Source organism: Protopterus annectens, chromosome 11.part0, assembly GCF_019279795.1.
Source record: "Protopterus annectens isolate FY-2018-M chromosome 11.part0, PAN1.0, whole genome shotgun sequence".
Taxonomy (NCBI): domain Eukaryota; kingdom Metazoa; phylum Chordata; order Ceratodontiformes; family Protopteridae; genus Protopterus; species Protopterus annectens.
Window position 1 is genome coordinate 248,726,725 of NC_056745.1, and position 15,827 is coordinate 248,742,551.

Sequence of the window (15,827 nt, forward strand, 5' to 3'; positions counted from 1 at the left end):
TTGTCAAGCTACATAGTGCTCATACAGTAGTATTCCATGATGAAATGATTCATGTTGTCAAGCTACTTAGTGCTCATGCAGTAGTACTCCACAATGATGTAATTCATGTTGTCAAGCTACATAGTACTCATACAGTAGTATTCCACGATGATGTAATTGATTTTGTCAAGCTACATAGTGCTCATACAGTAGTATTCCACGATGATGTAATTCATGTTATCAAGCTACATAGTGCTCATACAGTAGTATTCCACGATGATGTAATTCATGATATCAAGCTGCATAGTGCTCATACAGTAGTATTCCATGATGATGTAATTCATTTTGTCAAGCTACGTAGTGCTCATACAGTAGTGTTCCACAATGATCTAATTCATGATCTCAAGCTACATAGTGCTCATACATACAGTAGTATTCCACAATGAAGTAATTCATGTTGTCAAGCTAAATAGTGCTTATACAGTAGTATCCATGTTGTCAAGCTACATAGTACTCATACAGTAGAATTCCACGATGATCTAATTCATGTTGTCAAGCTACGTAGTCCTCATACAGTAGTATTCCACGATAATGTAATTCATGTTGTCAAGCTACATAGTGCTCATACAGTAGTATTCTACGATGATATGAGTCATGTTGTCATGCTACATAGTGCTCATACAGTAGTACTCCACAATAATGTAATTCATGTTGTCAAGCTACATAGTACTCATACAATTGTATTCCATGATGAAGTAATTCATGTTGACAAGCTACATAGTGCTCATACAGTAGTATTCCATGATGATCTGATTCATGTTATCAAGCTACATAGTGCTCATACAGTAGTATTACACGATGATGTAATTCATGTTGTCAAGCTACATAGTACTCATACAGTAGTATTCCACGATGATGGAATTCATGTTGTCATGCTACATAGTTAAAATATAAAATATACCAGAAGGTCCCAATAGAATCCTCAGCCAAAATGAAGAACGATGTAGTATAAAAAACACTGACGGATTCAACACTAAGGAAGCAATGACCACTTCAATTTTCCATCAACGAACTCTTTTATTGGTAAAAGTACGAACAGACAAGCACTTTCACGCACCTAAGTGCGCTTCCTCAGATCTTCACAGTTAAACAACATTTTCCATGGAGTATATATACCCAGTAAAATTTAATTAAATTAAATTCAATTAATTGTTCACTTAGTGTGAAAGGATAATTAGTGGTGTCGGTTGTATACATAAAGAGCCAGTGCAAGACAAATTCAAGTAACATTTCAGAGCCATTTGAGACTTAAAGTTTCATCAATAGACATAATATTACATGTTACAAAAATAATAGAATATTAAAATGTATTTCTCAAAAGCATTAAAAAACATTCAATGTATAATAAATCATTAGTGCTCATAAAAAGAATGTATATAATAAATGCATAGAGAATTAAAATTCTCAAAAAACATATATGTATAAGGTATTCTGCTATATTTCATTTTAAAACTTATAAATAGAATATAAAATATATATAAGCACTATTTCTATATAATATATGAATCTAAAAACCTTTAAAAATGTATGTGTATACATGTATAGAGTGCATGTAGTAAAAAAAATATACATGTATATATATATATATGCCTTATTACATTTATATTAAATATTAAATAAATAAATAAAATCCGAAGATGTACATAACTATTGATCTTAAAAATATACATATAAATATATATAATGTTGTATCTGATAAATATATGGGTATTTAAATATTAAATATATTAATATAAATCAATCAAATCAACTATAAAAAATAAAATATATAAAATGTATGTACATGTATATATTTTTTTTACTACATGCACTCTATACATGTATACACATACATTTTTAAAGGTTTTTAGATTCATATATTATATAGAAATGGTGCTTATATATATTTTATATTCTATTTATAAGTTTTAAAATGAAATATAGCAGAATACCTTATACATATATGTTTTTTGAGAATTTTAATTCTCTATGCATTTATTATATACATTCTTTTTATGAGCACTAATGATTTATTATACATTGAATTTTTTTTAATGCTTTTGAGAAATACATTTTAATATTCTATTATTTTTGTAACATGTAATATTATGTCTATTGATGAAACTTTAAGTCTCGAATGGCTCTGAAATGTTACTTGAATTTGTCTTGCACTGGCTCTTTATGTATACAACCGACACCACTAATTATCCTTTCACACTAAGTGAACAATTAATTGAATTTAATTTAATTTAATTAAATTTTACTGGGTATATATACTCCATGGAAAATGTTGTTTAAATGTGAAGATCTGAGGAAGCGCACTTAGGTGCGTGAAAGTGCTTGTCTGTTCGTACTTTTACCAATAAAAGAGTTCGTTGATGGAAAATTGAAGTGGTCATTGCTTCCTGGGTGTTGAATCCGTCAGTGTTTTTTATACTACATCGTTCTTCATTTTGGCTGAGGATTCTATTGGGACCTTCTGGTATATTTTATATTTTAACTACTGTCTGCTTTACCGGAGGGACCACACCATGGAAGGCACTGTAGTAGAGCTTGACTACACTCCAGCTTCCAGGGGGAGTCAACATACATGGGAGAATTTGATACATCCACAAGAGAATCCGTTACTACACTTGGATCTACAGGTATCTGTAGATGCACCTAGTTCCACTGTTGAAACTAACAACATGTCTGAATTTAATGTTTTATTAAAACAGTTGGAGAATGACATGTACAGGCTACAAAGGTACTCTTGGCAGCGCAAGCACCTGGAGGCTTGCGTACACTTCAAAGTAATACCAAGAGGTATGCGAGTACTTTGTATGCCAACTTATAGAGAACAGCATCCCATTCTCCTTAAGAAATGGCAAGATTTAAATATTAACATTGGTTTCAGTTATATCAATCTAATTTTGGAATATTTTCTGCCACTAGAATTAGAACTACAGAAAAAGGTAGAGTCGCTTCGGAAGGATATCTATGAGCGTTTCACATCCAATAATTTTTGTACAAGGAAACTAGAAAGTCTCCATTCTCAGCTGAATATATACAGTGAGAAACTCAAGCTGATTAAACAACGTAAACTGTGTAGGGATCACAGCGATTTCTCAACTGGTAATATTTTTGTGTGGCCGAGAGTACAACAGCACACACAACCAAGTGTAGCTATTGATGTGGAAGGAGGAGCCGATGATGTCATGACGCCTAGAACACACGCGGATGGCCGAATGAGTCGGAGAAGGGAATCGAATGAAACGCAAGCAGCCACTGATGCTGCAACAAGGGAAGTGAATTCCAATGTCGCATCTAATGAAACATTGCACTCTAATGCATGGAATCGAAATAGAACTGATGCTGATCTATCCACACCACCTCCTAATCAACAGGCGTTAGGAGGGGCTACTAAAGATACGGAGCAAGTTGTTCGTCGGAAAACAGTGAACTTGGAAGATACACGTTTTTTACCCTACCCCATAAGACAAACATACCATACGAGAGGTCGCTCGCTGAGCAAAGGCCCCAGAAAGAGAAAGTTCTCAGAAGAGAGATATGGACAAAGGAAAAATGTAAGGAACTAAATAATTTGGTATATGACTTTTCTAGTAGAGCAATAAATGAAACTGATTTAACACTATTAAATAAAGGGTTAGGCTTCATACCCTCACAATGTAGTAAACTAAATAATACGTTGACTGTCCTAAGGGTATTTGACAGGTCGGTAGCACTAAAAATGCATTTTCACACACATACTGGAACATTTGAAGCTGGTGCAAGTATATCTCTGAAAAAGAAAAGTAGTTTTATTCCACCCACACCTAGTAATGTTGAATGTTTTATCAGAATCTGTGAGAATGATTTCTATAAATATTACACAGAAGGCAACAAAAAAAGAAATAGATTCTATAATATGACCAGCTCAGAAATTGACTCATTAACCAAATTGAAAGAAGATGATATGTTAACTATAAAACCAGCCGACAAAGGGGGCGGCATTATACTTATGGATACACCAGAATATATAGAAAGCATGTACACACTTTTGAATGATACAAAAACATATACTGCCATATCTGCTGTTGATGTATCCAAGATCATACAGAATGTACATGACAATATTTATGATCTCTTAATGTGTAGACAAGTGGATAAAGAATTATATGATTTTCTAGTTATTGATTTACCATTGATACCTTGTATGAAAGGTTTACCTAAGGTACACAAAGGAATATTTCCACTTCCCATGCGTCCGATTGTTTCAGGTAGGGGATGGGTCACTTCAAATGTATCTGTATATTTAGAAACTATATTAAGACCCATAGTTGACTCCATCCCTACCATTCTTAAAGATACGTATCATTTATTGGACGATATCAAAAAATTTAACATGAATTATACAAATGTATTGGATGGTTGTATTTTGATAACTCTAGATGTTAAAAACCTCTTCACTAGCATACCGAATGGAGATGGTTTGCAAGCCATGAGGGAAGTGTTTAACTTAGATACAGATTTTGATACAGATGAACAAATTCTGTTGTCTTTTCTTTTACAAATGGTTCTTGAAAATAATGCATTCATGTTTAAAGATAAATACTATTTACAGCAATGGGGAGTAGCCATGGGCACTCCTGTTGCGAACACTTATGCTAACCTAGTGGTTTTCAACTGGGAGAAAAATAATTTATTTAATGATGCAAGATATAAGAATAACATCAGAATGTATAGAAGATTTGTAGATGACATTCTGATTTTATGGGAAGGTACCTTGAATGATTTTAACGTGTTCTTAACATATCTAGAGTCTACTACCAAGTTTTTAAAATTTACTATGGAGTGGTCGTATACTCAGGTTAGTTTCTTAGATATTAACATTATAATCAATGGAAACCAGATAGAAACTAATTTATATAGGAAGTCGTGCTGGAGGAATACCCTCCTACATTATAACAGCATGCATCCTAGACATGTGTTTCCAGGCATAGTTAAAAGTCAATATATCAGAATAAGGAGGTTATGTGGTAATAAACAAGTGCTAATGAAAGAAGCAGATAATATGGAGAAGCTATTTTTAGAGAGAGGTTACAACAGAAAATTGGTGCAAGATATAAAGAATGAAATTCTCTTAACACATGATACTGCAGTTGAGTCAGCACAGAGCAACAAGATAACATTCAGTAAACATAAAGTGACTAAAGGGGCAACATCAAGTGATAACAATAGAGTAGCATATATAATGCAATATACAAATGATAACCTTGATTTAAGGAATATAATTAAATATAATTGGAAGGTCCTGGTTACAGATGAAGCTATTAGGAATATAGTAGGAGAGCAACCGAAGTTTGTATATAAAAATTCGCCCAACTTAAAACGGTTATTATGTTTTAAAGAGGGTAAGGGTACGATAAATAAACAGATACACTTTAAGACTGTAGGTACCTTTCCATGTACAAGATGCAATATGTGTCGACACATTAGTGATACACAAATATATAAACACCCCAAAATGGATTTTATATTTTAACCCAAATTTTATGCAAGCTGCAACTCCATGAATTTGATATACTTAGCGACATGCACAAAATGTGAAGCATTCTATGTTGGCTTAACAAAGAGAAAATTTAAACAGAGGATATATAATCATATTTATGAAATAAAGAAGAACAATGAAAAGAATGCTTTAGCAAAACACATAAATGAGTTTAGAGAACATAGTTTCAGATTTAGAGTATTGCAGCTGGTAGGTTTAAACAAAAGATGGGGTGACAATGTGAACACTCTAGCAAATATTGAATTATCATGGATTTTAAGATTAGGTGCTCACTTACATCCAGGCTTGAAACAAAGTATTTGTATCAAACCAGTATTAGATAGGAGGATATATAAGTAATGAAATCATTGATATGCATATATATTTTCTTACTTTTACTCGTTACATGATTCAAAAGCGTTGTACAGATTTGCTACTCAATAGTATATACTGCATTCACAAATGAAGACCATATTTATTTGATAGAGTATTGTTTTTTTTTGCAAATGCATTACATAATATATTCTATAATGGCGCTAATATATACATTTTATACATTTTTTTATAGTTGATTTGATTGATTTATATATTTAATATTTAAATACCCATATATTTATCAGGTACACCATTATATATATTTATATGTATATTTTTAAGATCAATAGTTATGTACATCTTCGGATTTTATTTATTTATTTAATATTTAATATAAATGTAATAAGGCATATATATATACATGTATATTTTTTTACTACAAGCACTCTATACATGTATACACATACATTTTTAAAGGTTTTTAGATTCATATATTATATAGAAATAGTGCTTATATATATTTTATATTCTATTTATAAGTTTTAAAATGAAATATAGCAGAATACCTTATACATATATGTTTTTTGAGAATTTTAATTCTCTATGCATTTATTATATACATTCTTTTTATGAGCACTAATGATTTATTATACATTGAATGTTTTTTAATGCTTTTGAGAAATACATTTTAATATTCTATTATTTTTGTAACATGTAATATTATGTCTATTGATGAAACTTTAAGTCTCGAATGGCTCTGAAATGTTACTTGAATTTGTCTTGCACTGGCTTTTTATGTATACAACCGACACCATTAATTATCCTTTCACACTAAGTGAACAATTAATTGAATTTAATTTAATTTAATTAAATTTTACTGGGTATATATACTCCATGGAAAATGTTGTTTAAATGTGAAGATCTGAGGAAGCGCACTTAGGTGCGTGAAAGTGCTTGTCTGTTCGTACTTTTACCAATAAAAGAGTTCGTTGATGGAAAATTGAAGTGGTCATTGCTTCCTGGGTGTTGAATCCGTCATGCTACATAGTGCTTATACAGTAGTATTCCACAATGATGTAATTCATGTTGTCAAGCTACATAGTGCTCATACAGCAGTATTCCATGATGATGTAATTCATGTTGTCAAGCTACATAGTGCTCATACAGTTGTGTTCTACGATGATGTAATTCATGTCGTCAAGCTACATAGTGCTCATACAGTAGTATTCCACGATGTTGTAATTCATGTCGTCAAGCTACATAGTGCTCATACAGTAGTATTCCATGATGATGTAATTCATGTTGTCAAGCTACATAGTGCTCATGCAGTAGTATTCCATGATGAAGTAATCCATGTTGTCATGCTACATAGTGCTCATGCAGTAGTATTCCATGATGAAGTAATTCATGTTGTCATGCTACATAGTACTCATACAGTAGTATTCCACGATGAAGTAATTCATGTTGTCAAGCTAAATAGTGCTCATACAGTGGTATTCATGTTGTCAAGCTACATAGTACTCATACAGTAGAATTCCACGATGATCTAATTCATGTTGTCAAGCTATGTAGTCCTCATACAGTAGTATTCCACGATAATGTAATTCATGTTGTCAAGCTACACAGTGCTCATACGGGAATATTCTACGATTATATGATTCATGTTGTCAAGCTACATAGTGCTCATACAGTAGTACTCCACAATAATGTAATTCATGTTGTCAAGCTACATAGTACTCATACAATTGTATTCCATGATGAAGTAATTCATGTTGACAAGCTACATAGTGCTCATACAGTAGTATTCCATGATGATCTGATTCATGTTATCAAGCTACATAGTGCTCATACAGTAATATTACATGATGATGGAATTCATGTTGTCATGCTACATAGTGCTCATACAGTAGTATTCCACAATGATCTAATTCATGTTGTTAAGCTACATAGTAACAATACAGTAGTATTCCATGATGATGTAATTCATGTTGTCAAGCTACATAGTGCTCATACAGTAGTATTCCATGATGATGTAATTCATGTTGTTAAGCTACATAGTGCTCATACAGTAGTATTCCACGATGATGTAATTCATGTTATCAAGCTACATAGTTCTCATACAGAATGATCTAAGTCACGTTCTCAAACTACATAGTGCTCATACAGTAGTATTCCACGATGATGTAATTCATGTTGTCAAGCTACATAGTGCTCATACAGTAGTATTCCATGATGATGTAATTCATGTTGTCAAGCTACATAGTGCTCATACAGTAGTATTCCACGATGATGTAATTCATGTTGTCAAGCTACATAGTGCTCATACTGTAGTATTCCACGATGATGTAATTCATGTTGTCAAGCTACATAGTGCTCATACAGTATTATTCCAGGATGATGTATTTCATGTTGTTAAGCTACGTAGTGCTCATATAGTAGTATTCCACAATGATGTAATTCATGTTGTCAAGCTACATAGTGCTCTTACAGTAGTATTCCATGATGAAGTAATTCATGTTGTCAAACCGCATATTGCTCACACAGTAGCATTCCACGATGAAGTAATTCATGTTGTCAAGCTACATAGTGCTCATACAGTAGTATTCCACGATGATCTAATTCATCTTGTCAAGCTACGTAGTGCTCATACAGTAGTATTCCACGATGATGTAATGTTGTCAAACTACATAGTACTCATGTAGTAGTATTCCATGATAATGTAATTCATGTTGTCAAGCTACATAGTGCTCATACAGTAGTATTCCACGATGATATGATTCATGTTGTCAAGCTACATATTGCTCATACAGTAGTACTCCACAATGATGTAATTCATGTTGTCAAGCTACATAGTACTCATACAGTTGTATTCCATGATGAAGTAATTCATGTTGTCAAGCTACATAGTGCTCATACAGTGAGGAAAGGGCAAATATTCTGATCCACACTGTAGTGCAAAAAAATAGCAATATCGAGGTTTGAAATATTCGCTCATGTGAGCACTCAATATTTCAAACATTCTTTGTTCTAAAGTAGACCTATATATATATATATATATATATATACATGTATACATATATATATATATATATATATATATATATATATATACACATAGATATATATATATATATATATATATATATATATATATATATATGTCTTTCTATTGTTTATTTTTAAATTGGGCAGCCACGGTGGCGCAGCCGTTAGCATTGCCACCTCACAGCAAGAAGTTCTCCAGTTCGATCCTCGGCTGAGGTGCCTTTTGTGCGGAGTCTGCATGTCCTCCCTGTGGTTGCGTGGGTTTCCTCCAGATGCTCATGTTTCCTCTCTCATCCCAAAGACATGCTGTAGGGGGATTTGACACTCTAAATTTGCCCTAGGTGTGAGTATGTGCATGTGTGTGCCTTCTCTTGAAGGTTGGGCACCAGGCTAGCAACTCATAAAACTCCACTACCAATCATGAGCAGACAGGTGATCTGCTGTGGAGACTCCTAACAGGGAAAAGCCAAAAGAAGAAGAAAAAGATTGTTTATTTGTAAACTGATTTTCCAATATCTCTTCCCAATTTTGTCTAACCTACTCTGATTGATTTGCATAGTTATTATGCAGGATTTTATAAGCCCTGCTAATAATTCATTTTATAACAGCAGCTTCTGTTCTACACTTGACTAAAAACTATAAAACCTGCAGCATAATTTCAATCCATGGTAGGGAAGGCAGCCTCTAACTTGCAGTCCAAATTTCTGTTTGGTCTCATCCCACTCTATTATCTTCCCCTCTCTATTTCTTTCAATTGCCTTGGTTCTCTGCCAGTTTAATCCAGTAAATTCTAGCGTTCTGTTGCCTATTTTCTATACTCCTACATGCAGTCATCCCTACTCAAATTATCATTTCCTCATTCCTGTATTGACTTAGTTTGCAGATTATTTTCTATAACTCTATAAATATAATATTCTGCATGGCTGTTGCTATTCTCCTTAAGGATCTACATCCAAAATCCTACTCTAGCAATATTTCTTGAACCCCCTTTGCTTCATCTTTATCATCATCATCACCAACAACCATTTCCCCTTTGATTTATAACCTTCCAATTGTGTTTTCTCTCTCTCTCTCTCTCTCTATATATATATATATATATATATATATATATGTAGTTTTACTATGAAGGATTGAATGGAACTGGTTGGCTAGCATTAAGAAATCTGCCCTTTTTCTCACTGTAGTGCAATCTTGGAGTTGGTATATATAAGTAGGGGGCGGTGTGGGATTGATGTACTGTAGTATGTGTTTCGGTAAAAAAATGTTGGTCTACTGTCTCATTTTCCTAGGTAAAATATATGATGATTGTACATTCACTGAAGTTAACATTTGATGCTTTAAGTTCAATGAAGAGAAGTTCAATGTATTTCTCATTTGATAAATGAACATGGATCCTATATATGTTCACCATTATATTGTGAAGAACATGTCTGTCAATGTGAGATGTAATGTCAAAGTCCCATTGTAGGTGCTTTGAAATTGCAATGGGGATAAATGGGTTTTACACTATCTTCACAGCAATCCAATCTCACAAAAGCAAAGATGTAGGAGTGCAGCCACCCTAAAAAAAGTATTGTTTATGGGCCTTTTTTGTAATTTTAATGGATCACGGTTCCTTATATATTTAACTTGCCGTACTGAGGATAAGCAATCTTATAGCTATTGTAAGCAGATTATGGTCAGCTGTAAACCTGTAACACAATAGAAATCCCTTGTAGATACATTAGCTAAACAGCTGGCATAAAAGTATTATATCATATCAATGTAATCTTTCCTCATTACCCTTCTTAAATAGATACAATATTAAAAATTTTAAAATACACACATTTTTGCTGTTTTAATAAATAGCTTTCAGAAACTTATGAAATGGTTGAGTTTGAAATATTCTCATGTGCTTCTCTAATCACTACAGAAAAATACAAATATGTTGATTAATAATGAAATGATTAATTTTACCACCTTTCCCAGTCTGAGATATAAAACTATATGTTTTTTTTCTGTTAGAGTGACTCACCCAAAGTAATAAGGATTATTATGGGATTACCTAAAGTTTTTTCTGGAGAATGTTTTTGTACAGATTTTATTTGTGTTACTGGTTTTGGTGCTGCGCATTGGTCATGTTTTTTTCATTGATTACCTAAAAGTTGCTTATAATAACAAATAAAATTTATATTTAATAAAAAGTAAGTATTATTTTTAATATCAAAAGACACAGAAATTCAGTTTCTTGGAGTCCCTTCTGCAAACAAGACCATATCTAAGGGATATAAATTAGCCTTGATCTAGAAAAAACACCCATGAATATTTGTTTTCAAAATGTTGGTCTACTTTTGATACAAACCTTCTCAAAATTAATTGTTTGTGTGAATCGATAATTGTAAAATTTACTCATTTTATTATTTAAATTATTGATTTTCTTTCCCCATTAAAGAAAGCAAAATATTTCTATCATTATCTAGGAATTACATAAGTTTAAATACTATGGAGCTTAATATTTTATATACTTTTTGGCAATGTAAAGTTTTCAAAATAAAATTTGGAAAATTTTAATATTCAGGATCTGCAATTGCTTATCTGTGATAAAAGAAATCCCATGACAATTGACAGTTCTACATTTTCCATCCTCTAAGGACTATAGGGATAACTGGTTAAAACTTGTTACATGCTTTACTTTACTTAAATTATAAAATTATATATAACACAAGCCTGGTTAAATCTAGACTGTTGGGGGAATTTAATAATGCCTAAATGGAGTTAATTGCCATCCAGGCATAGTGACATGGTGCTTACATGGAAGTAAGCAGATGTGCAATCCAGTAAAGGGAGCTGAGGGGCGTGCACGAGCGTGTGAACACAGAAGTGTCTGTGGCATGCCAATCACCTCGTAAGCAGATGGAATGCATGCAAATGAGGCAGATAGAGCAATCCAGCAAGCAGATAGGCAGTTGTGCAGACCCCAGGTTGGTGTCTGTAATGCACACAGAAAAATTGTGTGTACAGGATGTAAAAATGACACCAGGGGCTGTAAAAGTGCAGTCATGGTGGTAGAAATAGTATAGAGGACACAGATATGTGGAAAAGTAACCACTGTGAGTCCAAACCTGTATAGAAAATAATGTAAAATATATAATTTTAAATACCCTGGGTATGTTTGCGTGGCATGCCCCAGTGTGCAAACATGCCGTTATTGAAAAAAAAAAATATTGTGAAAAACAGAATTTGTGAGTATGCACCAGTAATGCATTAGAGGACCCTTTGTGGAGTATATACAATGTAGGACTGTTGTGGTTGTTAACGAGACAGGGCCTGAATCCATGTAGTTACCAGGTACTGTGCACGGATCTGTATGCAAATGAGCTGGGGTTACTGAATAGAACAAAGGGGTACAGATCCCATTCATGTAGGCACAGAACCATGTTGGTGTCCACAGAAGAGGTAGCTGACATCAAAAGGGGGTGTTTCCACAAACTTTTAAGCTCATTGGAACACTCTGCTCAGCAGGGAGGTGTGGCTGGTGACTAAATTCTGTTTACCTTAGGGGAATGTGTTTCAGTGGGTTTGAGCATGTTTGCATGGTGTGCTGTCCTGCTGAGTGTGACCCACCATGAGGGTATGTCTACTGAGCTTTGTGACTGCTTAGCCTTGTTTATCTTTGCAATGGGGGTTTGCACGGCAAGCTGCAGTGCTCAGCAAGGAAGGCTGTCAAAAAATAAATTGGCTGAGAAAAGCCAATGATATATTAATTATTGATGAGCCCTGTTACATTTAAATAAGAGCTATTAAACCTCTTAAAGATGTACTTGGCAAGTGTAATGCATCATAGCTAGCCAATCACACAGGGTACACCTACAGCAGAGCACTATAAAGTATGCATACATCCTACAATTTGATTTTTCCCCATACTCTGCACCATTGGAGTACAGACTTGGGAATTTTAACCTAGAGAATGCTAGGGGCTGCTGCAGGTCTGTTACATATGTATGTACTAGATACTGTAGTCATTGCAGCTGCTGCTGATGCTGACCATAGGCCTAGACTGAGAAGGAGAATGGTGTTCAGGCCCAGGGTAACCTATCAGGAGCTACATGAGCTGGGGATTGTAGAGCATTACAAGGTGGAAAGGCACATACTACAACAACTCAGTGAGCTCTGCCACCATCAACTCAGACCCAGATCCAACAGAGAGGAACCCTTTTTAGTGGAAGCAAAGGTATGTGTAGCCCTTAGGATACTAGCTACAGGCAATTCCAAAGAACAATGGTACCCATTACAGTCCAATTGATGCATGTGCTTAAGGTGCATTTGTCATGAAACAGTGTCTAGTAGCAGGGTAGTATGCGAGATATGGTTAGGCTGTATGAATATGTGCAGTGTGACCCTACCTGCAGGCCTGTGACTTGCAAAACTGGGCAGCTGATAATTCAGTAGCAGTAACCTATAGAGATTAAAATTGCATGACTCAGTCATTACTTGCTGTGTTCACAACAATATAATTTATTTATTTATTTTACATTTGTTGACCGGGATAGTCCGACTGGATGCATGTCCATTTTCAGCGGAGGCCCGGGGAGAAAAGCTCCAAGGGTAAGCAGATACAGCATTACATATTACAAACAGACTATTTACAGAGATTACATAAGTAAGCAAGTTAAACAAGTTCCACAGGTTACAGTTAATCCTGAGCACAAGTCAGGATTAAATTAAATTACATAGTAAACTGGTTAACAGATTTTTACACATTCTAGAGAGGGTTAGCCAGGCTTGCTCCATTGACATAGCCAGTTAAGTGACAAATGTTGTTTGAGTCTAGTTTTAAATTGACCTAAGGTGGAATGTAAGGTAATATTGGCTGGAAGAGAGTTCCAGGATCTACTTACAGAGTTTGCAAAGAGAGAATCACCGGCTGTGTTATTAATTTTGCTAGTCTGAATTAGTAGTTTGTTAGAGGATCGAAGCGGTCTATGATTGTTATAGGGGATGATATTATTTTTAAGTGCAGGAGTATTGTCCAGATTATAGAGGATTTTATAGCCATAATCAGTTGGTTATACTAGATTAGGCTGGGTAGTTCAAGCCACCCAAGCTGATTTAGATTGATGGAATGATGTGTCCTAAAAGGCAGCCCAGTGGCAAACCTGGCAATGTGGTTGTAGCAAATTGAGAGTTTGTTAAGGACAGTCTTGTTTAAATTTGAGAGTAGAGGGGATGCATACAGAAGGGTTGAAAGAAGGTGAAAGTGAGCTATGGCAATTTTTGCTGGAGGGGTAAGGAAGGCTTTTATTCTGTAAAGTGACCCTAGTTTTTTATTGATGGTTTTGATAGTTTGGTTAACATGTAGATCAAATTTTAGATTATTGTCTATGATGACACCCAATAGTTTTGTAGATGGGTCAGGGGAGATTATTGTGCCATCATTTGATTTTATGGTAAAGGTGAAAGTGGTAGACCTACGTGTTGGTGAAAATAACAGCATTTTAGTTTTTGAAGTGCAACACACTGGATTCAAACCCAGGACTGTGTGTGGCAAAATGTTCTGTATGGAAGGCATTTAACTTACTGAGTCAGTGTTGCAGTGGGTGTATTTGCCAGATATATGTGCTGACATACAGGGTGTGACACACATCTGCAGCCATTAGTATGTGCATGGCTTTCAAAGGTAGTTGTTCTGCAGCAGGTTCCCATTTGAACCTATGTACTGTGCCACTGATGCCTTAGCAAGTGTGTTTGAATATGTTTCAGGAAAAAGGGAACATTTACCTGCTGTCTAAGCCCTCATGTGCTGCCATTATTATTTATTTGACTGTCTGCTGGTGTATTTCTGCATCAGAGTCCCAGGTACAGTCCCATTCATTACATTTGTTTTTATTTCAGTCTGGCAGTGGAAATCAGTATGTATTACTGCAAACACCTGCTTTAATTAAGAACTGTGTGGCCTAGTGGGTTAGTGTACTAGGCTTTTAACAGGAGCCCGGGTTCAAAATATGGCAGTGGAGATTATTTTATACATATGGCTAACAATGTGAGAAACTCATAGGATCATTAAGGCACTTTAAAGCTCATTTAAGTGGGTTTGCATGGTGCTGCGCACCACACCACATTACAATGATCTGCTTAACTCCATGCAAACCCGTGCTAAAAATAAAAAAAAAAAAAGAAAGAAAAGGGGGTGATAGGACAGTGGTGAAATGGGAACAAGTAGGGGGAAAACATAGTGAAAGGCAGGTAGGGATAACCAGGATGGGAGTAGAAAAGGACCACAGATTTCCATTTCTTGTACAGCAGCAGCTGTGCAGTTTGACAAACGTTGTGGATGAATTTGGACTCTCAAACCTGAGAGAGAGAGGTGAGGACAGCATAAATGTGTTGTTAAGTCAATTGGACCAAATTAGTTGTGTCCAGTGGACACATGTGTTAAATGGAGAGCTATGTATGGGGTGATTTCTTTTGTGGGGCAGGTTCCTTTTTTTTATAAGGAGTGAGTAGAATGTTGGGGAAGGGATATAGGTGTGTGTGAGGAGGTAAGTTGGTTAGGTGAGGATGTAATTGCAGACAGACAAGACAGCAGACAGGCACAGTGTGTAACACATGAGGGAAGGTAAACACCTTAGATGGGAAGGTTGTTGTGGAATCTGAAGTGCATGTGCCTCCAGACTGCAGCAGCATGACTGAGGCCCCAACCCATGGGTAGTCCACACTGTTCCTTCATTTCCCTAAAAGTGGGTGTGCTGCAGGCTGAGAGCCAGGGCCACCCGGACCCACCAGGTTGTTGAATCTGTCCTCAGTCCAGCACAGGTGATGTTCATAGCTCCTATGAACAATCCTGTGCACTATGGCTGGTAATTGATCCTGGGTGACTACCACCCCTCCATCACCACTCCAGGGGGAGTGGGCACTGTCCCGTGAAGCAGTTCCACCCAAA